The sequence below is a fragment of the Chiloscyllium punctatum genome, chromosome 1, assembly GCF_047496795.1.
Source record: "Chiloscyllium punctatum isolate Juve2018m chromosome 1, sChiPun1.3, whole genome shotgun sequence".
Taxonomy (NCBI): Eukaryota; Metazoa; Chordata; class Chondrichthyes; order Orectolobiformes; family Hemiscylliidae; genus Chiloscyllium; species Chiloscyllium punctatum.
The window spans coordinates 1,532,416-1,557,033 of NC_092739.1; the positions used below are offsets into that span (position 1 = coordinate 1,532,416).

General features: G+C 45.5%; 1 non-coding gene across 1 annotated transcript; it reads left to right on the plus strand.

Annotated features, from left to right (window-relative positions):
• Positions 1-24,536: 24,536 nt before the first annotated feature.
• On the plus strand, positions 24,537-24,618 carry trnas-cga (transfer RNA serine (anticodon CGA)). The gene has a single exon. It is a non-coding gene; the product is annotated as a tRNA-Ser (tRNA).

Sequence of the window (24,618 nt, forward strand, 5' to 3'; positions counted from 1 at the left end):
ACTAAGCGAAAAACAAATACTGGCAGATTCTGCATGTATGTATAAACGTCAATGTGTCAGTGTTTGTGGTGTGTCTGCACTGATGTCTGTATATCTGTGTGTGCACGTGCATCAGTGTATTGGCATTTCTCTCTGTGTGCTTTAGTATTTGTGTGACTGCACCAATCTCTATGTGTGCCTGTGTAACTATATGCATATCTTTGTGTATCTGCTTGTCTCTGTGCGTATCCGTGTGCACAGCGGATCTGCCAGCCTCTGTGGTGTTTAAAGTTATGCAATGTCCGCCTCTGCTGGCCTTCACACTCTACTGCATTGATGGCAGTGGAGGGAGAAAACCATAAGGGATTCAGTCTAGGAAGTGGGGAGAGGGAGGTAGATCATAGCAGCATCCAAACTGACAGCACCATCTGCACATGCACACACACACACAGTTGGGTATAGAGAGGATCATAATTATACTGAGGACACTCAGAGTGGCGAATGCTCCTGAGTAATATCTGTGCTCTCTCTGCAATGTGAAAGTGATTTGTTTTTGAAGATTATTCGTTGCACAGAGTGTACACCTTAAAGAATATTTCCACTGCAACTGCATCCAAGCAACTCTGACCAAGTCATCTGTCAGGTGATGCGATGAATTTATTACATGTTCTTTAAATTGAAATATTTTATAATTCACCTCAACAAGGTGTAAGTGAGAAATGTTTGAAAAGTCCTGGAACTGACCCAGTGATGATGGTAATATATCTAGGTATCAGACAAAACTGTTCTGTGCATCCAAAGATATTTGCAAAACCAAACAACCGTGCAATGTGAGAGATTCACAGTATTTGATGTCCTCTGATAGAAAAAAACTGACACTTGTGCAGTGGCATGGGGAGACCAGCAGAGGGTGGCATTGTATGACTATAAACTTAACAGGGACAGACGTAGAGGTGGAAGAGGGCAGTCAGGGTTTGTCTCAATTTCAATGGATTTACCCCCAAAATCACAGAGCCATTATTTCACAGAGATGCACACAAACATACACAGACACATTAAACACACATCACACATACATACCGATATGGACACTTACACACAAACACATGCACACGCCCGCACACAGACACCGTGTTTTCTTTAAGATAGAGATAAGTATGTTTTTCATGACTAAGGGAATCAATGGTCAGTTGGTGAAGGCAGGAGAATGTGGCTCAGAAACATTTTAACTGTGATCAAACGGCACAGCAGATCCAAGGGGCTAAATGGCCTAATTCTGTAGCAGTGTGGAGGAACAAACGGATCTTGGGGTCCATGTCTGTAGGTGTCTCAGTTGCCACCTAAATTGATAGGGTTATTAAGAAGGCCTATGGTGTGTTGGTTTTCATTAGCAGGTGGACTCAGTTGAAGAGCCGCAAGATTGTGCTGCAGGTCTATAAAGCTCTGGTGAGACCACAATTGAAATGTTCTGGTCGCCTCAGTAAAGAAAGGATATGAAAGCTTTAGAGCGGGTGCAGAGGAGATTTACCAGAATGCTGCCTGGACTAGAGGGCTTGTCTTATGAAGAAAGGTTGAGGGAGCTATGGCTTTTCTCATTGGAGTAAAGAAGGATGAGAGGTAACTTGATAGAGCTGAACAAAATAGTGAGAGTTACAGACAGAGTAAATAGCCAGAGACTTCCTCCCACGAATGATTGTCCCGAGGTGAGCATAATTTTAAGGTATTTGGAGAAAGGTTTTGGAAGAAGTCAAAGGCAGTGAGACACCAGTCCCCCTCCCTCTCCCCACAAACCGGGTCCCAGGTACTGTGAAACAGCAGTGCTAACCACTGAGATGTCATGTCCCTCTCCCCCTACCCCCCGCCCCCCAAACGGGGTCCCTGGTCCTGTGAGACCGCAGTGCTAACCACTGAGACACCATGTCCTCCTCCTCCTCCCCCAAAACCAGGTTCCTGGTACTGTGAAACAGCCGTGCTAACCACTGAGACATCATGCCCCACACCCCCTCCCCCAAATCGGGTCCCTGGTACTGTGAGACAGCCGTGCTCGCCACTGAGACACCATGCCACCCCTCCCTATCCCCCTCAAAATGGGTCCTTGTTGCTGTGAGACTGCCATAACAACCACTGAGACACCATGCCCCCCCCCTCCCCTCCCCTCAAACCGGGTTGCTGGTACTGTGAGACAGCCATGCTCACCACTGAGACACCATGCCCCCCCTCCCCTCAAACCAGGTCCCTGTACTGTGAGACAGCTGTACTCACCACTGAGACACCATGCCCCCCTCCCCTCCTCCCCAAACCGATTCCCTGCTACTTTGAGACAGCTGTGTTAACCACTGAGACACCATGTCCCCCTCTCCCTCTCCCCAAACCGGGTCCATGCTACTGAGAGTCTGCCGTGCTAACCACTGAGACACCATGCACCCTCGCCCTCCTCCTGTCCCTCAATCCGGGTCCCTGGTACTGTGAAACAACCATGCTAACCACTGAGACACAATTCCCCATCCCCGCCTCCTCCCTCAAAACGGAGCCACTGTGCTCGGTAATACTGGGGAAATGTAAATAAAAGTGATGAGCTTAGAGCTATGATGTTGTGACCATAACAGAGACGTGGGTTTCTCAGGGTCAGGAACGGTTGCTGGATGTTCCAGGGTTTAGAACATTTAAAAAGAATTGGGAGGAGGTAAAAAGAGGAACGGGTGTAGCACTGCTAATCAGAGAGGGTATCACAGTTACAGAAGTTAACATTATCGAGGAAGGTCTGCCTACTGAGTCAGTATGGGTGGAAATTAGGAACAGTAAGGCAGCAATCACCTCACTAGGGGTTAAATACAGGTCCCCCAATAGAAGCAGGGAGATTGAAGAAAGCATAGGTCGGCAGATTTTGGAAAAGTTTGAATGGAATAGGGTAGTTGTAATGGTGACGAACTTTCCGACTATTGATTGGAACCTCCTTCCAGTAGATGATTTGGAAGGAGCTGTTTTTGTAAAGTGTGTTCAAGAGGGTTTCCTAACTCAGTACGTTGACAGGCCGACGAAGGTAGAGACCATTTTGGATTTGGTGCTCGGCAATGAGTAGGGGCAGGTTTCAGATCTTGCGGTGGGAGAGCATTTTGGTGATATTGACCACAACTGCCTCATCTTCTACATCGCCATGGAGAAGGAGAGATGCAGGCACAATGGAAGGATATTTAGTTGGGGAAAAGGAAACTATGATACTATCATACTGTGTTGCGAAGCATGGACTGGGAGCAATTGTTCTATGGAAAGGCCACTATGGACATGTGGAGGCTGTTTAAGGAACTGTTGTTGCGAGTGATGCATAAATGTGTTCCTCTGAGACAGGTAAGAAGGTGTAAGATAGAGGAACCTTGGATGACGAGAGCGGCTGAGTTTCTCGTCAAAAGAAAGAAGGCAACTTATGTAAGGTGAAGGAAGCAAGGGTCTTGCTCAGCTCGAGAGGATTACAGGCAGGCGAGGAAGGAGCTCAACAATGGTCTGAGGAGAGCCAGGAGGGAGCAGGAAAAAGGCTTGGCAGGAATGATTAGGGAGAATCTAAAAACATTTGCACATATGTGAGGAATAAGAGAATGATCAAAGAAAGAGTATGGACGATCAGGGATAGCTTAGGGAACTTGTGGATAGAGTCTGTGGAGGTAGGGGAAGCCTTAAATGAGTTTTTTTTTTGCTTCTGTCTTTATGAAAGAAAAGGACTTTGTCGTGAATGAAACCATTGAGGAGCAGGTAACCCTGCTGCAACAGATATATTGAGGAAGCTGATGTGTTGAAAATTTTGACAAACATTAATATTATCAAGTCGCCAGGGCCAGACCAGATTTGATCTCGGCTGCTATGGGAAGCGAGAAATGTGATTGCTTCGCTGCTTGTGAAGATCTTTGCATCCTCGCTCTCCACCGGATTCGTACCTGAGGACTGGAGGGAGGCAAATGTAATTCCTCTCTTCAAGAAAGGAAATAGGGAAATCCCCGGAAATTACAGGCCAGTTAGTCTCACGTCTGTCATCTGCAAGGTGTTAGAAAGGATTCTGCGGGATAGGATTTATGACCATCTGGAAGAGCATGGCTTCATTAAATGCAGTCAGCACGGCTTTGTGAGGGGCAGGTCATGCCTCTCGAATCTTATTGAGTTCTTTGAGGATGTTACTAGAAATGTTAATGAGGGTCGAGCGGTGGGTGTTGTGTATCTGGACTACAGCAAGGCATTTGATAAGGTTCCCCATGGTAGGCTCGTTCTGAAGGTCAGGAGGAATGGGATACAGGGAAATTTAGCTGTCTGGATATAGAAATGGCTGGTCGACAGAAGACAGCGAGTGGTTGTGGAACGAAAATATTCGGCCTGGAAGTCAGTGGTGAATGGTGTTCCACGGGCTCTGTTGTTGGGCCTCTACTCGTTGTAATTTTTATTAATGACTTGGATGAGGAGATTGAAGGATGGGTTAGCAAGTTTGCAGAGGGCACAAAGGTTGGAGGTATCATTGACAGTATACAGGACTGTTGCAGGCTGCAGCACGACATTGCCAGGATGCAGAGATGGGCTGAAAGGTGGTAGATGGAATTCAAACTGGATAAATGCGAGGTGATGCATTTTGGAAGATCGAACTTGAAAGTTGAGTACATGACTAAAGGCAGCATTCTTTGCAGTGTGGAGGAACAGCGGGATCTTGTTGTGCTGGTACATAGATCCCTTAAAACTTCCACCCAGGTGGACAGGGTTGTTAAGAAAGCATATGGTGTTTTTGGCTTTCATTAACAGGGGAATTGAGTTTAAGAGCCGTGAGATCTTGTTGCAGCTCTATTTACTCATACCCCTATACTTATTCTCCCATTTCCTCATACTCCGACACTGAATTCTCCTGCTTTTTCATATAACGATACTAATTCTGCCATTTCCTCATATCCCAGTATGATTCTCTCATTTTCTGATGCCCGAGTTCAAATCTCGCATTTAGGAGTGCCCCACTCTAATTGTACATTTTAATGGTGACTTGCACCAAATATCTAATTTAGGTCCACTCTGCACCACTTCTTCCATTAACTATGTAGCTGCAATGATTCTCCCATGTCGTTGTCCACTGCTGTAATTCTCCAATTTTGGCGTTTACTGCATCAAATTCTCAAATTGACAAATTCTGCGCTAATCCACCCTTTCGTCATGAACTGAAGAAACTCTCCCACTGAGTATTGCCTTGCCCCAACTCTCCTGTTTTACTGTTTCCTGACATACATATTCCACATAATGGTGCACTGCTCAAAGATTTTTTCATTATTGGCGCCCTGCATCGAATCACCACTTTCCTGCACTTTACAACATTTCTCCGACTTACTGATTCCTGCCCGTGTTCTCCCATTTAACTATGCTCTGTTCCAACTCTGCATGCTTTAAGCACCCCACACCAATTCTCGAATACAATATTGCCCTGAAACAATTCTCATGTTCATTGATGACCAAACCAACTTCTCCCAGTGTGGGGAACGCCACTCTGACTCTCTGAGATAGTGGTGCCATACCCCAATTCGCTGTTAAAGTTCCACTGTGCAATTTTTCCATTTTGTGGTTCGTGCAACAATTGTCCCAAATACAGCTTCACTTCCGTGCACCACTCTCCCAATTTCGAATCCTGCAAGAATCTTCTTTTCATCAGCAACTGCACCTCCACCACATTTAATATTATTCAGTACCAGTTCTCCCACGTCTTCCACCAATTCTCTACTTTTGTGACATCGGCACCAACTCTCCCATTATTGATGCCCTGCGTCAATTTTCCCATTGCGTTGTTTCCTGATACACTTCCTCCACGTATTGGCTTCCCTGCTCCAAAGTTTTGTTTTCATTTCTTGGTGGGAGAACTCGAATCTCGACTTTAATGCTGCTTGCAAAATTGTTCCTTCTCATTGATTCCCTGCCCATATTCTTCCATTTAGAGGTGTTCTGCTAAAATTCTTTAATGAATTGGCAATTTGTACTAATTTTCCAATGTAATGGCACTGTGCAACAATTCTCACATTTACTGATACCCAACAATTCTCCCACTGCCTGACACCCTGACACCTGTCGTGGAAATTTAATCGGCTCGAATCAACTGCTAGCAAGAGCAAAGGAAAGGCTTTATTTTTCAACCTCTGCATGCAGAGCAGCCAATATACTTGGCAAAAGTGCTTTATGTAAGGGCTGCGAACAAAATTCACATATTCGTGTTCTACTATTCTTATCAGATGCTCAAGGACAAGCGTTGGGAAACATTCGAGCTCATATTTTCTCATTCCCATGTCTTGGACATAATTGTCTTTATGATTTCCGAAGCTTTTTTTCTGAACTTGGCTGCTCGCAAGGCCAGGTGAAATGTTTGCAAAGTTCCACAAAGACAAGCTGACTCCTCGACGCAGAATTCAGCAAAGTATTTGCATATTTCAGCGAAGTATTAAATTTTGCAAAACATTCTCTGACAGATTTCACAGTCAATGTTAATTTTGTTAATTTTCCATTGAATTTTTCAAATTTTTGTCATTTTACAACAAGGACAACAAGCAAATAAAAAGCCAGATTGCTATACATCAAAAATAATTTATGAACACCAGGCATTTCCTCAGACACCACCTAACTCTAACAAAGCTTTGTGGTGGTTTTTCCATTTCCCTGGTTTGCCCGATACACAGCCCATCTTCACAAATCACATTCGTCAACGTAGGTGTAGGGCGTGGACAAGCAATCGGATCTTCCTTCTTTGGGGCCACTGATAGTTTAACATTTCGTATCCTACTGCATTCATAAGCAACTGGTGTAGGCAGGTACACAACTAGGGTGTTATTCAAAGCAGTATGAGTAAGACCAGTCCTACAACTAATAGAACGATATGGGTCCATTACCCCCATCCTCCAGAAGGGACCTGAGCCATCAGGAGGAGGAGTCACCTGCTTGTGCAGGCGTTCATTTAGCTGCCTTCATACCATTTATTAAACCAGTTATATCTTGGTACTCATCAGGAACATTAATACAGCACGAGGTACCTAACGTTTTGCAGACAGCCCCTCTCTCGGCCGTCAGGATGTCTAGTACTAATCGATTTTGTGCCACTGCTTCCTAACCGCTATTAACTCAGTGTTAATGAGTGCTAGGCCTTCCACTGTCTCATTTGCGAATACACCATATGCGAGGATGTTCTGCGAGTGTGTACCCATTCCAATGCAGAGGGATGCCCCTCCGATTTCGGCAATTGCTGCCTTTTAGGGCGAACACTGTTGTGTTGGTGGACAGTATCGCGGTGTAGCAGCAACCCTTTCTCCCCAGGGAAGTGGTGGTACCCTTTCTCGCCACCTGCCCATATTATAACTGCCATCCTGATTAGATTAGATTACTTACAGCGTGGAAACAGGCTTTTCCGACCAACAAGTCCACACACACCAGCCGAAGCACAACCCACCCATACATTTACCTAACACCTAACACTGCAGGCAATTTAGCATGACCCATTCACCCTACCTGAACATCTGGTGACTGTGGGAGGAAACTCACACGACACAGGGAGAATGTGCAAACTGCACACTGTCAGTCGCCTGAGGCGGGAATTAAATCGGGGTCTGTGGCACTGTGAGGCAGCAATGCTAACCACTGTGCCACCATGCCGCTCATGGTCTGAACATTGATAAAGGAACAAGCAATGTTTATGGTCGTATCATTTGTGTATGTTGGTGTACAAGAGTCATTGTTCAAGTACAGCATCAAGGTACACTGGGAGATACCCAAAAGGAGTCTCCCCCGATTGGTGCAAATACACATTTCTCCCCTGCAATCCACTATCTGGAATGCTGTGGACGGTAGCGTGTCAGGCTTGGGGCTGTAGTTAGCCTGGAGTTCGAGTGGTGACACGAGATTTGCCCAAATTGCCCCCCCCACTATCATGGTCAGGCTAGTCGCCTCCCGTGGAAGCAGACAGCTGGCATTTCTCGCCAGGCTCTCAGTAATTTGCTGGGCAGTCTACCTTTGGGCTGTGTGCAAACATATCCAACAAGTGTAGCCTACGTCTAATGTCTCGTTTTGTCTTATGACCAAAGCACATGCTCTATTCCCTTCACATCTAGCAATGGCCCTTCGCAGCTCCCAACCTACTGGCGTCGCATTTACGCCATTTATATCCAGCAGGCAAATTCCCCTCCTGCTTTAAATTCGCTTTCTCGCCACGGCCGTCTCCCTTCGGGTTCGGGTGTGTCATTAATGCCCTTTGCCCGGCTTGGGGTTAGGTCCATGATCTGGTTTGATTGGTTGCCATGCCCCATTGCCCCTATCGTCTGTAGTACATTCTACACTGCATCTCGGAGGGCGGGGGTGGGGCGACTGCACCACTATATTCACCTGTCTACAGATGTCAGAGAAGGATCTATCTATAGTCCACATCACGAGACTCCCTCATTGCTCTTCTGAGTTTTACTTTGATCATAGAATATCTATTTCCCATGTCAGGTGCCCCTTTTGCTGTGGTGCCTACTACTAAATGCCAGTCACCGGCGCGGCATGGTTCCCTGCATAAATCTTAAATATCCAATTTATAGTCGACCTTGTTACTGAACGGCTATGGGCCGCATTTAAAGATCCACTTCGTCCTATCAGTTAAGATTACCGTCAGCTGCTGCATCCCAGACACCCCTGCCCTTATGAATAGTCCTACAAGGGCGCTTGCCAACAGTGTGAACTGGGGCAGCCCCACATTTGCTTAAGTCTTCTAATAAATACTTGCTCTAAACTGGCTTTGGTGTTGTGCGATGTCTCCTTAGTCCCACCTGCAAGTTTGTAAGGGCTGGCGTGTATCCACGTAGCTGTTCCGGCGACCTTAACAGCTATCTGTGCTGTAAGGCGTACTTGAAACGGTCCCAGCCACATCTTCTCCTTCCTGTTTTCCCTCCTGAAGTCTTTCGCCACTATTCAGGCTCCAGGTTATAGATCGTACATCTTCCCTTCTGCTGATTAGGGTAGTGCTGTCTTCGCTTGATTCTGTATTTGGGACAGAAGTGAAGAGAGTTTCATGCAGTAACACAACGCCTCATCCTCACAGTGGCCTGTTATCTGGCTTCCCTTACGTCTGGGGACAATTCCTGTGTTTGGCGGCCTACCAACCAAAATTTCAAACGGGCTAAGTTTATCTCTCCCTCTCCTCCTAGATCTCATACACATTAGCACAATTGGAAGTGCCTTTGTCCATGTCATCCCTAGTTCCTCACAGCATTTTCTCAATATATTTTTTAAGGTAGAATTTTCTCTTTCCGCTGCCCTACCGCTCATTTGGTGGTAGGCATAGTGTTATCCCATGTTTATTCCCAATTACTCACTAATCTGCTGTAGGGCATTATGGACAAATGGTGTCCCACTGTCACTACTAAGCCTAGAGTGTAGGTTTGCTCGCTGAGCTTTAGGTTTGATATCTAGACGTTTCACTACCTGGCACATGGAGGTTAGTGCGCTCGTGTAGGTTAAGTGGGCTTGGATCGGCGAAACATCGAGGGCCAAAGGGCCTGTACAGCCCTGTATTTTTCTATGTTCTATGTCCTAGGTAACATCATCAGTGACGAACGCCAAGTGAAGAGAAACTGTTGTCTCCTGCTTTCTAGATATATGTTTATCCAGGATGGGGTTCCTGGGGTTTGTGGTGATGCCATTTCCTGTTCATTTTCTGAGGGGTTGATAGGTGCTATTTAGATATATGTCTTTTTTTATGGCGTTGTGGTTGGAGTGCTCGGCCTCAAGGAATTATCTGACATGTCTTTGCTTAGCCTGTCCCAGGATAGATGTGTTGTCCCAGTCGAAATGGTGTTTAAATTTCATCCGTGTGAAGGGCTACGAGGGAGAGAGGGTCGTGTCTTTTTGTGGCTAGCTGGTGTTCGTGTATCCTGGTGGCTAACTTTCTTCCTGTTTGTCCTATGTATTGTTTGTGGCAGTCCTTGCATGGAATTTTGTATATGACGTTGGTTTTGTCCATGGGTTGTACTGGGTCTTTTAAATTTGTTAGTTTGTTTGAGACTGTTGGTGGGATTCCGAGGGGTCTTAGTAGTCTGACTGCCACATCTGAGACTTCATTGATGTATGAAAAGGTCGATAGGGTTTCTGGCTCTGTTAGGTCTACTTGTCATGGTTTGTTCCTGAGGAATCTGTGGACTGTATTTTTTAAGTATCCGTTCTTCTTGAATACGTTTTATAGGTGGTTCTCCACTGTTTTCCGAAGTTCGTCTGTGCTGAAGTGTGTGGTGGTTCGTTGGAATAGTGTTCTGATACAGCTTCCTTTATACGAGTTGGGATGGTTGCTGGTGTAGTTAAGTATTTGGTCAGTGTTTGTCGGTTTGCTCTATATGCAGACACACCAGAGAATTCCGAGAGGCCTCGCACTCCAATCACAACGCCATAAACAAACACATAGATCGATTTACCATCTGTCAACCCCTCAGAAAACGAATAGGAAATGATATCACCACAAACCCCAGGAACCCCATCCATAACAAACATATAAATAGAAAGCAGGAGACAACATCTTCACTTCACTTGGAGGTCGCCACTGATGATGTTACCTAACCAGGTAATGAACCGTCTGGATATCAAACCTACAGCTCAGCGAGCAAACCTACACCCTAAACCTCAACCGGAGCTATACACCTTCTCAAACCTTGGGACTACTAAGCCTTTCAGGTATGCTCCATCTCGGAATTATTTCAGTTAGGAAAGCTTTGATTAGGGCACTGGCATTCTGTTTTGCTGTGGAACGCTTGCACCCATTTGGAAAACATATCACCTATTACCAGACAATACCTTTTTCCTTCACAGTGTGTTAGTTCGGTAAAGTCCAGTTGCAAATGTTCAAATTGTTTTTGGGGTTTCGGAAGTGCTACATGACTCATCTGTATTCCCCTCCCCACATTATTGTGGCACAGATAACACATCTTTCACAATATTTCTGGAAGTAATGAGCAAATCCCTCAGTGTACCACTGTGCTGAAATGCTGTCATATCTCCCCTCTTTTGACACATGTTCCTTACCGTGTGTCAGTTTGGCATAGAATGGAAATAATGATCGTGGTAGAAAAGGTTTAACATTGGGCCCACACCATACCCCTTAACTCAAACTGCACTCTGCTTTTTCCTACTCAAACGTGTCTTCAAGCATGGACTTCGACTGTGACTCCCGTACGTCTGCTGTTGGGGTAAGGATTTTTGTCATTCCCATGTCAAACTGATCATTTACCGGCTGCTGGGCTGCCGTCCTTGCCGCTGAGTCTGCCCTTGCATTTCCTTGAGAAATGGAATCGTTATTTTTCGTGTGGGTTTCATATTTACACACAGTGATTGATTTAGGCAATAGGACCGCTTCCAAGAGGTCAGAAATCTGATCAGGGTGTGTGATGGGCTTTCCGGTGAAGGTCAAGAAGTCCCTGTATTTCCATAGGGTTCCAACATCATCTGCAACTCCGAATGCGTATCTGCGATCTGTTAAATATTCTCTGTCTTTCTCTTAGCCAATGTACATGCCTCAGTCAATGCAACCAGCTCCGCTGCTTGCGCTGACAGTTGAGAAGGGAGTGATCCCGCTCTGAATACCTCATGGATAGTTACTACAGCATTCCCAATACAATTCTGGCCTATCTCCTTGCTCCGGAATGCTGACCCATCCACAAAAAACCCGCCATATTTGGATTCTGAAGTGACGAATTCTGCAAGTCTTGTCGAGGCAGCCCATTTCATTAATTACAGCGATACAATCATGTGGGTCTCCGTCTCCTTCTCTAGTGAGAGGACTAGCAGCATTAAGGACGTTACATCGTTTTATTGCAACGTTAGGCTTCTCCAAGAACACAGTATTGTATCTGAGTCAACGTGCTGCCGACGTATGTGCTGTCTTTTGCTCGGAAAGCAGTAAGGATACTTGCTGTGCGATCAGTTTGGTTAAGTCGCCATAGCCGATTAGAAAGCAACCACAGCTCGCAGGCATTTACGCAATCCTGCCGCTACGAGGTCTAGCTTAGCCGAAAAATAAGCTGCCAGCCGGAATTTTCCCCCATGATCCTGCAACAATACAGATGTCATGCAGCCATATTTTTCATCTACCATTTGAATGGTAGATGAACATTTGTTTGGATTCGGAATTCCCAGTGTAGGTGTACTTTGAAACGTCTTTTTCAATTCAACTCATCCGCTGGGATCCATTGCAACGGACCTTGGTTCTGCTACTCTTTTCCATGGGCCATGTCACTTCAGGGCGCCTCAAGATTAGTGTAATGTGGGATAAACGTTCTTCAGTTGGAGCGTATGCCCAAAAAGGATAGCAATTGTTTCCTCATGTGAGGCCTGGAATTTGCTGAATTACTTGCACTCTGTCTTGACCAATGGTCTTCCCTTGTTCAGATATTAAGTGACTGAAGAACTTCACCTGTTGTTGCATAAATTGAAGCTTTGCGAGACTGGCTTTCTGCCCTTCCCTCGTGCAATGCAAGGGAATCCTTGTCACATTGTTCCTCGGTCGGTGCTACTATTAAGCAATCGTTTTCAGATTGCAGACGTGCAGACCCAGGGGTTAAAACAAGAGTCTCCAGACTCCTGCGTAGAGCCTCATTATATATGGTGGGTGACTCACAGTAACATTTGCAAAGTCGTGTGAACTCATAAGATTTCACTTTGAATGAAAATGTGAACCAGAATTGACTATCTGGGTGCACTAAAGAATGTATTTGCTAAATCCACAGCAGGGAACCATTTACTGTCCGGTGGAAATTGAGCTAATACAGTATAGGGGTTGGGAACATTTGATGCGCGCGGGACAACACTGTTATTGACTGCCTGCAGGTCTTGAACAAACCTCCATTCCTCCGGTTCACTTGTAATTTTTGCCTTTTTGATCAGAAAAATGGGAGTTCTCACCGGTGAGTTTACACAGGGGATTATCTCGTTGCCTTTGGGAAGGATTGAAAGACTGGAGTAACTACGTCCATTACCTCGGGTTTTAACGGGTATTGTGCCCTGCAAGGACGATACTCCGACTTCGTGGTTACTCGTATTGGTTCACAACCTCGTATATGCTCCACGTCATGTTTGCCTTTTACCCATAATTCAGTAGGGACCGTTATTAATCTTGGGTCTGAGAAGTTTATCTTAGGGAAACGCCAGGCCAGCCTTCTAGGCTCTTCAGGGCGAGAGGGGGTTACCTTGACTGTTCTATTGCCAGAGTTAGACAAATTAATTTCTTCCTATATGTCGACACATCTGCATTGAACCACATACTCACATCGTCCCAGAACACCCAACATTTCGTTCTTTATGCCTTTAGTACCCATGGCCCCAAATCTTGCCACCAGTCACTGGACACCTTCGCCAGTGACACGCGAGGAGCATAGCCTTCCACATCAAAAATATCGAGTTTACTTGCCGTCGCAGGTACTTTACATAAGTTCACACTGACTGCACATCTGCCATCCCTTCAATAAAATTCGCACAATAACAACTGACTTGGTTTAACCAATCTCCTGAACCAATACTTCTCTTATGGTTCCTCAGGGCTATCATGGTGTATGTGTGCTGTGCAGTGCAGCATATTCCCCCAAAAACAAATCGGTGTTAATAGGATTAACATGGTTACTTGCTTCCAGGGCGAGTGAATTGCTCACTGAACTCATTGCTCTCTGGCTTAATCGCCACTCATAGACATACACCAGGCGTCGTGGGTTGTATTTTACAGTTTACACTTGTGAATTCTCCATTTGAATTACCTGCAAGCCTGTCGGAGTACTGAGCAAATACAACCCCAGTCTCACTATGAGATCCCGAGCCATCAAATGTAAAGGACAGAATTCCGCTAACAAAATTGAGAATTAGAATGGATACACATTACTGATTTCACACAATATGGGTGCGGTAAAACTCTCATATCACGACGCCTGATGCCTCCACTGAGTTCAGGAACAGTCCACTCATCTTTATTGGTGTCAACTCTCTGAACTGTCTTGATTTGAGGAGTGAATATGCTGGCCATGTATCTACCAAAAAGGTAACTGGTGTACCTTCCACCTTGATAAGTACGTACCTATCAGGCAGGGAGGAAAGGGTCGTGTGAGGGAGCCGTGGTTTAATAAGGAGTTGGAATCCCTTGTTAAACGGAAGAGGGCGGCCTTTGTAAAGATGAGGCGTGAAGGTTCAATAGGGGCAATTGAGAGTTATAAGGTAGTCCGGAAGGACCTGAAGAGAGAGCTAAGAGCAGCAAGGAGGGGACATGAAAGGTCCTTAGTTGGTAGGATTAGGGAAAACCCTAAGGCTTTCTATAGGTATGTTAGGAATAAAAGAATGACTAGGGAAGGAATAGGTCCAATCAAGGATAGTAATGGGAAGTTGCGTGTGGAGGCTGAAGAGATTGGGGAGGCGCTGAATGAATACTTTTCGTCAGTATTCACTCAGGAACAGGACATTGTTGTCGATATAAATACTGAGGCACGAATAAGTAGAATGGATGGCTTTGAGATATGTAGAGAAGAGGTGTTGGAAATTCTGGCAAGGGTGTAAATAGATAAGTCCCCTGGGCCTGATGGTATTTATCCTAGGATTCTCTGGGAAGCAAGGGAGGAGATTGCAGAGCCATTGGCCTTGATTTTTGTGTCCTCTTTGTCGACAGGAGTAGTGCCAGAGGACTGGAGGCTAGCAAACGTGGTTCCCTTGTTCAAGAAGGGGAGTAGGGATAATCCTAGTAACTATAGGCCAGTGAGTCTCACTTCTGTTGTGGGCAAAGTCTTAGAGAGAATTGTAAGGGATAGGATTTATGCACATCTGGATAAGAGTGATGTGATCAAGGATAGTCAGCATGGTTTTGTGAAGGGCAGGTCGTGCCTCACAAACCTTATTGAATTCTTTGAGAAGGTGACTAAGGAGGTAGATGAGGGGAAAGCGGTAGATGTGGTATATATGGATTTTAGTAAGGCGTTTGATAAGGTCCCCCATGGTAGGCTACTGCAGAAAATACAGAGATATGGCATTGAAGGTGAGTTGGAGGTTTGGATTAGGAATTGGCTCTCTGGAAGAAGACAGAGGGTAGTAGTTGATGGCAAAGGTTCATCTTGGAGTGCCGTCACTAGCGGTGTTCCGCAAGGATCTGTTTTGGGACCATTGCTGTTTGTCATTTTTATAAATGACCTGGAGGCAGGGTTAGAAGGTTGGGTGAGCAAGTTTGCGGATGATACGAAAGTCGGAGGAGTTGTAGACAGTGAGGAAGGATATGGCAGGTTACAGCGGGATATAGAGAAGCTGCAGAGCTGGGCAGAAAGGTGGCAAATGGAGTTCAATGTAGCTAAGTGTGAAGTGATTCACTTTGGTAAGAGTAATAAAAAGATGGATTACTGGGCTAATGGTAGACTACTTGGTAGTGTGGAAGAGCAGAGGGATCTTGGTGTCCATGTACACAGATCTCTGAAAGTTGCCACCCAGGTAAATAGTGCAGTGAAGAAGGCATATGGCGTACTGGCTTTTATTGGTAGAGGAATTGAGTTCCGGAGTCCTGAGGTCATGCTGCAGTTGTATAAGACTCTGGTGCGGCCGCATCTGGAATATTGTGTGCAGTTTTGGTCGCCATACTATAGGAAGGATGTGGAGGCACTGGAACGGGTGCAGAGGAAGTTTACCAGGATGTTGCCTGGTATGGTAGGAAAATCCTATGAGGAAAGGCTGAGGCACTTGGGGTTGTTTTCATTGGAGAAAAGAAGGTTTAGGGGTGATTTGATAGAGGTGTACAAGATGATTAGGGGGTTAGATCGGGTTGACAGTGAGAACCTTTTTCCACGTATGGAGTCAGCTATTACAAGGGGGCATAGCTTTAAATTAAGGGGGGTAGATATAGGACTGATGTTAGGGGTAGGTTCTTCACTCAGCGAGTCGTAAGTTCATGGAATGCCCTGCCAGTAGCAGTAGTGGACTCTCCCTCTTTATGGGTATTTAAGCGGGCATTGGATAGGTATATGCAGGATAGTGGCTTAGTGTAGGTTAGGGGTGCTTTGATCGGCGCAACATCGAGGGCCGAAGGGCCTGTACTGCGCTGTAATGTTCTATGTTCTATGTTCTATATAACATAGAGGTAGGCATCGACATATATGCATCATTGTTATATTGAACATATTGTCCACACTTAATAATCTCAATTTTCAATATAGAGTTGGGATACATATCAGTGCCCGTTAGGTTAGGAGAAGTGATTAGCATTAGGGATTCTTCGTTGCCAAGTATAAAGGAAAGAGGTTTACCTGTACCTTGTGGCCTGCCCACCTCAACCTCAGTCGTCCCCTGTCAGTCACCATGCTGTCCAGCCTCCAGGACCGATTGAGGCTGTCTGTGCGGGCACTGTCTTGATCAGTGGTCCATTGCTCCGCAAAAAAAGCACCAGCCAGATTTATCTCTGCAAGCGCACTTTCGCGATCCCTTCCTCTTTTGCAAACTCCAGCTGTGCCTCTCTCTTTTCTCGCAGTTCCTCCCTCCAATGGTTGAACGACCATTTGCATTATAATAAGGTGAGGTTCATGTGATTGCTGTTCCATCTCTAATTTCCGGTTATGGTTCTCTTGAGCCAGTAGTTTTTCAGCATGTATCACGTATTGTTCTATCTAATTCAACTTTCCCGTGTCCCAGGTAATACACGTATATTATTACCTATTTTGCTGTTTCGTACTTCATTCCATTGATGAAGCTGCTCCTCAGGTGTGTCACATACGGTGTGATCTCTGCCGTCGTTATGTTCTTGGGTGGTATCAGTCCACAATGGACGTTATTGACTTCCGTGAGGCGCTAAAGGTACCAGGACATTCTGAGGTCACCGTTGGACTTCTTTAGGTATTCTTGCTTCAATTGATTGTGGGTATGATATGCTATTGGTGATTCAGCAGACCCTGAGGCGGCGACCGTTGACTTGGAATCTTCGTGAAGTGGATCTCGTAGGGGGGCTGTAGCTCTTCAGTTGCACCCATTAAGGTAAGGATCTGATCCAGTCTTAAGACACTGTCCAGCTTCATTAGGTTGTTTTCCGTGTGTGTGTGCATGTGCGCTGGTGTTTGTATGTGTACTTGATCTATCTTTATTTCGAGATTTTCTTTCCCTGAAATCAGGCTCAGCCTTCAACATGTGATAAGCACTCCAATTCACAGGTTCTATTTTACCCTTCCGTTTCTCCTTCTCTCTCTCCTCCAACGGTGACCTCAGAATTTGCAACTGAATATTACTGAAACTTCCTTCCTCCAGAAAAACACATTCCTTGATTTACATTTTTAACTGTTTTCCAGAAACTGGGCCATAATTATTTAGCATATATTGTACTTTTTCTTGACCATTCCGAGTTGTCTGTGGACCCTCTTTTTGTTTGCTCTTGCTGGAGCTGATTTTCATGGATATTGGAAAAGTGTTCATCTCTGTCTGTCTCTCTGTCTGTCTATCTGTCTATCTCTCCCTCTCTCACGATAGCATAATCTTCTCTTTGCCAATATAACTTGCATTTACCTCCGGAGGTCCCCTCTCATTGGGCGCGACCGCCTCATTGCCTTGGTTTTCACAAACCAAGAACCCACGTAACCGGTACAGCTTTGGCGACTCCAACGCTGCCCATGGTGGCTCCAAGTCTCAAACCACCATTAATCTTGCTGTCTCTTAGACTCTCTAGAGACGGCAATCCTTGCCCTTTAGTTTTACTCGAATACCGCACGAGAGTTCACTGGTCCATCTTCCTGGTTCGTCTATTCTCTTCGAACGAGTCTCAATGTTGGACTACTTCAGCCACAACTCTTACCCTGACCCTATTCGATTCGTAACGCGACTCTGGGGCGATCCACTTATCCCTAGTCCTCTCACTCAAAGGGGCAAATTCAGCGCTCGAGATGAAGTGAAAGACCTTGAAGGCAGTGGCGCGTACACCTCCTGGGAATCTTCAAAATCTTACCCAGTCGCAGGGTCCCAGGCGAGCCCCCGAGTATACTGACGTGGAATTTCAATCGACTCGACGCAAATGCTACCAAGAGCAAAGAAAAAGTATATTTTGAAATTTGCAGAATGGACCCGACACATTTGCAAGACGCCTCATAAAATGGACGCCTGATGGTTTTCACATATTCCCTTTATACTATATATCGCCTTGCCTTATCACACCTCAAGCCAGGAACCTGGATCAGTCGAGTTCCTTTCCACACATGGAGTTGCTTTTTCTAATTCATTGACTGCTGATATAATAGATTATTGGCCTTGAGAGTCAGCTGAAAATTAGGTTGAACTTTACATTTTTTCTGTCTTTTTGCAAAGTTAGGTCCATACTTCTTTGTTTCAACCATGCTTTCACAGATTTCACAAAAAAATGATAATTTTCCATTACAGGGGATCAGGCTGACTGTGACTCAATAAGTGTGATGGAGTGAGGATGATAGTGACACAATGAGGGTGAGGTGTCAGCGTGGTAGTGACGCAGACTGTGTGAGTGGATCAGGCCGATAGTTACGCAGTGGGGGGTCAGAGTGATAGTGATGCAGTAAGTCTGAGGGATCAGACCAATAGTGTCGCAGTAAGTGTGAGGTGTTCAGGGTGATAGTGAAGCACTTCGTGTGAGGGGTCAGTGTGACAGTGACGCAGTAAGAGTGAGTGGTCGGGCTGATAGTGACGCAGTAATTGGAAGGAGATCAGGCTGATAGTGATGCAGTGAGTGTTACTGTGTCAGGCTGATCCTGACGCATAAAGTGGGAGGGGACAGGGTGATAGTGATGTAGTAAGTGTGATGGGGTCAGGCAGAGACTGACGCAGTGATTGCGAGACAGTCAGGGTGATAGTGAGGGAGTAAGTGTGTGCATTCAGGCTGGTAGTGACACAGTAAGTTGAGACCGTCAGGCTGATAGTGGCCAATGAAAGTGAGGTGTTAGGGGAATAGTGAGGCAGTAAGTGTGAGGTGTCAGGCTGTTAATGATGCGTTAAGTGTGAGGGGTCAGTCTGATAGTGAAGCAGTAAGTGTGAGGGGGTCAGGCGGATAGAGACGCATCCAGTGTGGTAGGGTCAGGCTGATAGTGTCACAGTATGTGTGAGTTGTTAGGCTGATAGTGATGTAGTAAGTGTCGGTGAGTCAGAGTGATCCTAATGCAATAAGTGAGAGTGGACAGGGTGACAGTGACGCAGTGAATGTGAGGGGGTCAGTGTGATGGTGACAGAGTAAGTGTGAGTGTTCAGGCTGATATTGATGCAGTATGTTGAGGGCGTCAGGCTAATACTGGCCAGTAAGTGTTAAGTGCCAGGGTGATAGTGATGCAGGAAATGTGTGGAGTCAGACTGATAGACACAGTGAAATTGTGAGGCGTCAGGCTGATATTGATGCGGGAATGTGCGAGTGTCAGGCTGATAGTGACGCAGTAAGTGTGTTGGGAGCAGAGTGATAGGAATGCAATAAGTGTGAGCGGCTCTGGATGATAGTGACAGGTCAGTATGAGGGGGAGGATGGTAGTGATCCAGTGAGTGTGAGGTGTCAGGATGACAGTGAAGCAGAATGTGTGAATGTGTCATTGTGATGGTGACATGGCAAGTGTGATGGGGTCAGGGTGACAGTGACGCAGATGCTTTCAGGGGGTGAGTTTGGAGTGATGCAGTAATTGTGAGGGGTCAGGGTGATAGTGACGCAGTGAGTGTGAGATGTCAGTGTGATAGTGACGCAGAACATTTGAGGGGCCAGGTTTATAGTGACGCAGTATGGGCAAGGCGTCAGGGTGGCAGTGATGTAGATGCACTCACAGGGCCAGGTTGTAGTAAAGCTGTAAATGTGAGTGTCTCAGGTTGATAGTGATGAAGTAAATGCGAGGGGGTAAGGCGGTTTGCGATGTAGAAAGTGTGCAAGGGTAGTGCTAGAAGTGATGCAGTAAATGTGAGTGTTGAAGCTGATAGTGATGAAGTAAATGCGAGGGGGTAAGGCGGTTAGGGATGTAGTAAGTGTGCAGGGGTAGTGCTAGAATTGACGCAGTAAATGTGAGTGTTGATGCTGATAGTGATGCATTAAGGTTGAGGGGATCAGGCTGATCTTGACGCAGTAAGTGTGACGTTGTCAGGATGATAGTTATGCTGTAAGTGTATGGGGCACAATGATCTTGATGCAGTAAGAGTGGGGAGTCAGGGAGATAGTGACGCAGTAAGCATGAGTGGGTAAGCCTGATAGTGAAGCAGTATATGTGAGGGAGTCAACCTGGTAGTCGCGCAGTATTTGTGAAATGGTCAGGCTGATATTGATGCAGTTAGTGTGTTGGGGTCAAAGTGATAGTGACGTAATAGGTGTAAGTGGCTCAGGATGATAGTGACACAGTGGGTGTGAGATACCAGTGTGATAGTGACGCAGTAAGTGTAAGGGGTCAGGACGACAGTGACACTAAGTGTACGGCCCTTAGTGTGATAGTGTCACAGCAAGTGTGGGGTGTCAGGGTGTAAATGACATCGTAAGTGAGAGAAGGGCATTGTGATAGTGAAGCAGTAAGTGTGAGGGGGTCAGGCTGATAGTGACACAGTCAATGTGACGAGGCAGTGTTTTAGTGACAAGATAAGTGTGAGGCATCAGTCTGATACTTACACAATAAATGTGATGGAGTCAGGCTGATAGTGACACAGTAAGTGTGAGGGGTCAGCCTGATAGTGACACAATAAGTGAAAGGATTCAGGGTGATAGTAACATGGGAACTGTGAGGGTGTGACTGAAAGTGACGCAATAAGTGTGTGGTGGTTAGGCTGATGGGGACGCAATAAAAATAAGGCCGGCAAGGTGGAAATGGCAAAGGCTGTGTGAGTGGGTCAGGCTGATAGTGATGCAGTAAATGTGAGGAGGTCAGGGTGAGAGTAACGCAGTAAATGAGAGAGGATCAGAGTGAGAGTGACGCATTAAGTCTGAGTGGTCAGACTGATATTGACGCAGTAAATATGAAGGGGTCAGGCTGAGAGTGACACAGTCAGTATGAGGGGGAGAGTTTTAGTTACAGAGTAAGTGCGAGGCGTCAGACTGAAATTGATACAAAAAGTGTGAGTGGGTCAGGGTGATATTGACGCAGTACGTCTGAGGGGTCAGGCTGATCGTGACGCAGTCAGTGTGATGGGGCAGAGTTTTAGGAACATGGTAAGCGTGAGGCGTCAGTCTGATACTGACACAAAAAGTGTGATGGAGTCAGGCTGATAGTGACGCAGTACGTTTTAGGAGTGAGGGTGATATTAACATAGGAAGTGCGAGGGCATCACTGATAGTAACACAATATGTGTGTGGCTGTCAGGCTGATAGTGATACAGTAAAAATGAGAATGTCAAGGTGAAACTGGTGCAGTAAGGTGAGGATGGCAGATGGACAGTGATGCAGTAAGTGTGAGGGGTTCACGCTGATATTGAGGTATGCAAGTGTGAGGGGCCAGGTTGATAGTAACGCAGAAAATGTGAGTGTCTCAGTGTGACAGTAACGCATTATGTGTGAGAGGGTCAAGGAGATAATGACAGAGAAAGTGTGAGGGGGTCAGGTTGATAGTGATGCTGTAATTGTGAGGGGTTCAGGGTAGTAGTGACTCAAAACATGTGAGCGGGTCAGGCTTATAGTGATGCAGTAGGTGTGAGGTGTCAGGCCGAAAGTGACACAGTAAAGGTGAGAGTCTTGGTGTGCTAGTGACACAGTAAGTGTGAGCCGCTCAGGATGATAGTGACGCAATAAGCGTGAGGTTTCAGGTAGACACCAATGCAGTAAGTGTGACGTCTTCAGGGTGACAGTGACGCAGACACTTTGAGGATGTCAAATTGAGAGTGACACAGGAAATGTGAGGGGACAGGATGAGAGTGACACAGTAAGTGTAAGAGGTCACGCTGATAATGATATACTAACTGTGATGGAGTCAGGATAATAGTGGTGCAGTGAGTATGAATTGTCAGGGTGATAGTGACACACGGTGTGAGTGGGATAGAGTTATAGTGATGCAGCAAGCATGAGGAGGTCAGAATGATAGTGTGCAGGGTCTGACTGAATGTGACACACGAAGAGTGAAAGGTTCAGTGTGATCTGGACGCACTAAGTTTGGGGGGTCAAGGTGATAGTGATGCTGTAAGTACGAGTGGGTCAGTCTGATAGTGACACAGTACATTTGAAGGGATCAGGCTGGTAGTGATGCAGTAAGCGTGAGGGGGTCAGGCTGATATTGATGCACTAAGTGAGAGAGTGTCAAGGTGATGGTGACGCAATCAGTGTGAGCAGGTTAGAGAGAGAGTGACGCCGTTAATGAGTGGGGTTTGGCTGATAGGGATACAGTGGGTGCGCATGTCTCAGGGTGTGAGTGATGCAGGAAGTATGAGGGTGCCAGAAGGATAGTGATGCATTAAGTATGAGGGGGTCAGAGTGATTGTGATGCAGTAATTCTGAGGGGATCACAAAGATACTAACGCAGTAAGCATGAGGGGGTCAGGCTGTTAGTGACGCTGTTAGTTTGAGTGCCTCAGCCTAATAATGATGAAATAAATTTGAGAGAGTAATGCTGATTGTCAGGTGATAAGTGTGAGTGAGTCAGGCTGGTAGTAACGCTGTATGTGTGAGTGTTGAAGCTCATAGTGAAGCAGAAGATGTGAGGTGGTCAGTGTGATTGTGGCACAGTAAATGTGAGAGGGTCAAGGTGATAGTGACATAGTAAGTTTGAGGAAGCAGTGATGCAGTGACACGGTAAGTGTGAGGCGTCAGTCTGGTACTTACATAATAAGTGTGATGGAATCAGGCTGATAGTGACACAGTAAGTGTAAGGAGTCAGGATAATATTAACATAGGAAGTTTACGGGCGTGACTGATAGTGACAAAGTAAGTGTTTGGCAATCAGGCTGATAGTGACGCAGTCAAAATGAGGGTCTCGAAGTGAAAGTGGTGCAGTAAATGTGAGGGCGCCAGATGGAGACTGATGCAGTAAATTTGAGGGGTTCACGCTGATATTCAGGCGGTAAGTGTGAGGGGTCAGGTCTATAGTGATGCTGTAAGTGTCGGCGGGTCAGGCTGATAGTCATGCTTTCAAACACCAAATATCCAAGGCTCATTGTAGTGCTGAATAGCGAGACTTCTCAAGGCTAAGACAAAAATCAATAGTTCTCATCCTGGTCATAAATCACAATGCTTCATTTTAAAATTGTCTTCTCCTGCTTCTAGATTCACCAATGAGGGAACAAAATTTAATTGCACCACCCTGTTTATCTCTTCAAATATTTTGCAACTCTCAATGAGATTACCTCTCTTGTGTTGAAACTGTTTAAAAAAGACCGGATTTGCCCAATTTCAATTCACAGGACTAACGTTCATCCATGACATCAAGACTAATCACCATTCGTGGTATTCCTCATATGGCATTAGTATCTTTCCTAAATTGAGGATTGTAATTCCTCATACTGTAGTCCAAGTGCGGTTGAACTGAGCCACAATACATTGGAAATAATGCTTCGTTCTCGTGCCCTGAAATCCTTCTGCAGCTTTCACAACAGACTTCTACAACTGCTGCTAGACTTCAATGACTTATCAAAAACTTCTCCAAGATGCAATTCTAAAAATCTGTACATCGGACTTTCTACTTCAAACCTTCGACAAATAATCTCAACACATTACCCTCCTGACAATTATGATAAAGTCAAATCGTTGCTATTTTTTAAATCATGAGGGACATGGATAGGTTGACTCATCAAGGTGTTTTCCTGCTGGTGCGGAAGTCAAAATTTAGAAAACATCGGTTTAAAATTAGTGGGTAAGGATTTAAAGGGACGTCAGGGGAAACTTTTTCAAGCGTGTCCAGAATGAGCTGCCAGAGAAATTGTTGGAGACTGGTACAACTATAACATTTAATGGCATCTGGATGGATATATGAGTAACAAGGTTTAGAGGGATGTGGGCCAAATGTTGGCAAATGTAGCCTATTAATTTACGATAACTGTCCACCATGGTCAAGTTAGAAAGAAGGGCCACTTTCCGTGTTGTATTGTTCAAGGTTTTGATGACTCTAGAACAACCGCAAAAACCTTGCAAATAATTCCGTCAAGACGATTTCAAGTACCAAATCTTCGGTCAATCTTCCTCTCATGTGCTCACAAGTTCATTACCTGATGTCAGAACTTACGGATTAGTTGCTGGATCCATTCCTGTAAATTGGTTCTGCATTCTTTCTAATTCCGATTTTTTTTACGAATGTAGCTAATGTTTATGGACTTAGCATCAATATTTCTAATACCATATTTTGATGAATATTAAAAAACAACTGTGGCACCAGATGATGAGCAATTGAGTCAAAGTCGATCGGACGCAGTGAGACAATGATCCTCTCTTCATGTGGTGTACATCCGTGACTCTAAAATTCGACGAAGAATCATTCCCACAACTTCAGCTGTGTCAGGATCTCGTTTGCGGTGAAAGCCTGTCAATCTGCTAAGGTAACGTTCGTCTGGGTCTCTGCAAAGGATTTGGCGAAATCTTTGGGTCTTGACAATTTGTTCCTCAAACAACTTGCGTATTTCATGAATTCAGTTCTTTTACTATGAAAATTGGCAATTTTTCTGTAGCTGTGATGGCCGAGAGGTTAAGGTGTTGGATTCGAAATCCAATGGGGTCTCCCTGCACAGGTTCGAATCCTGTTCACAGCG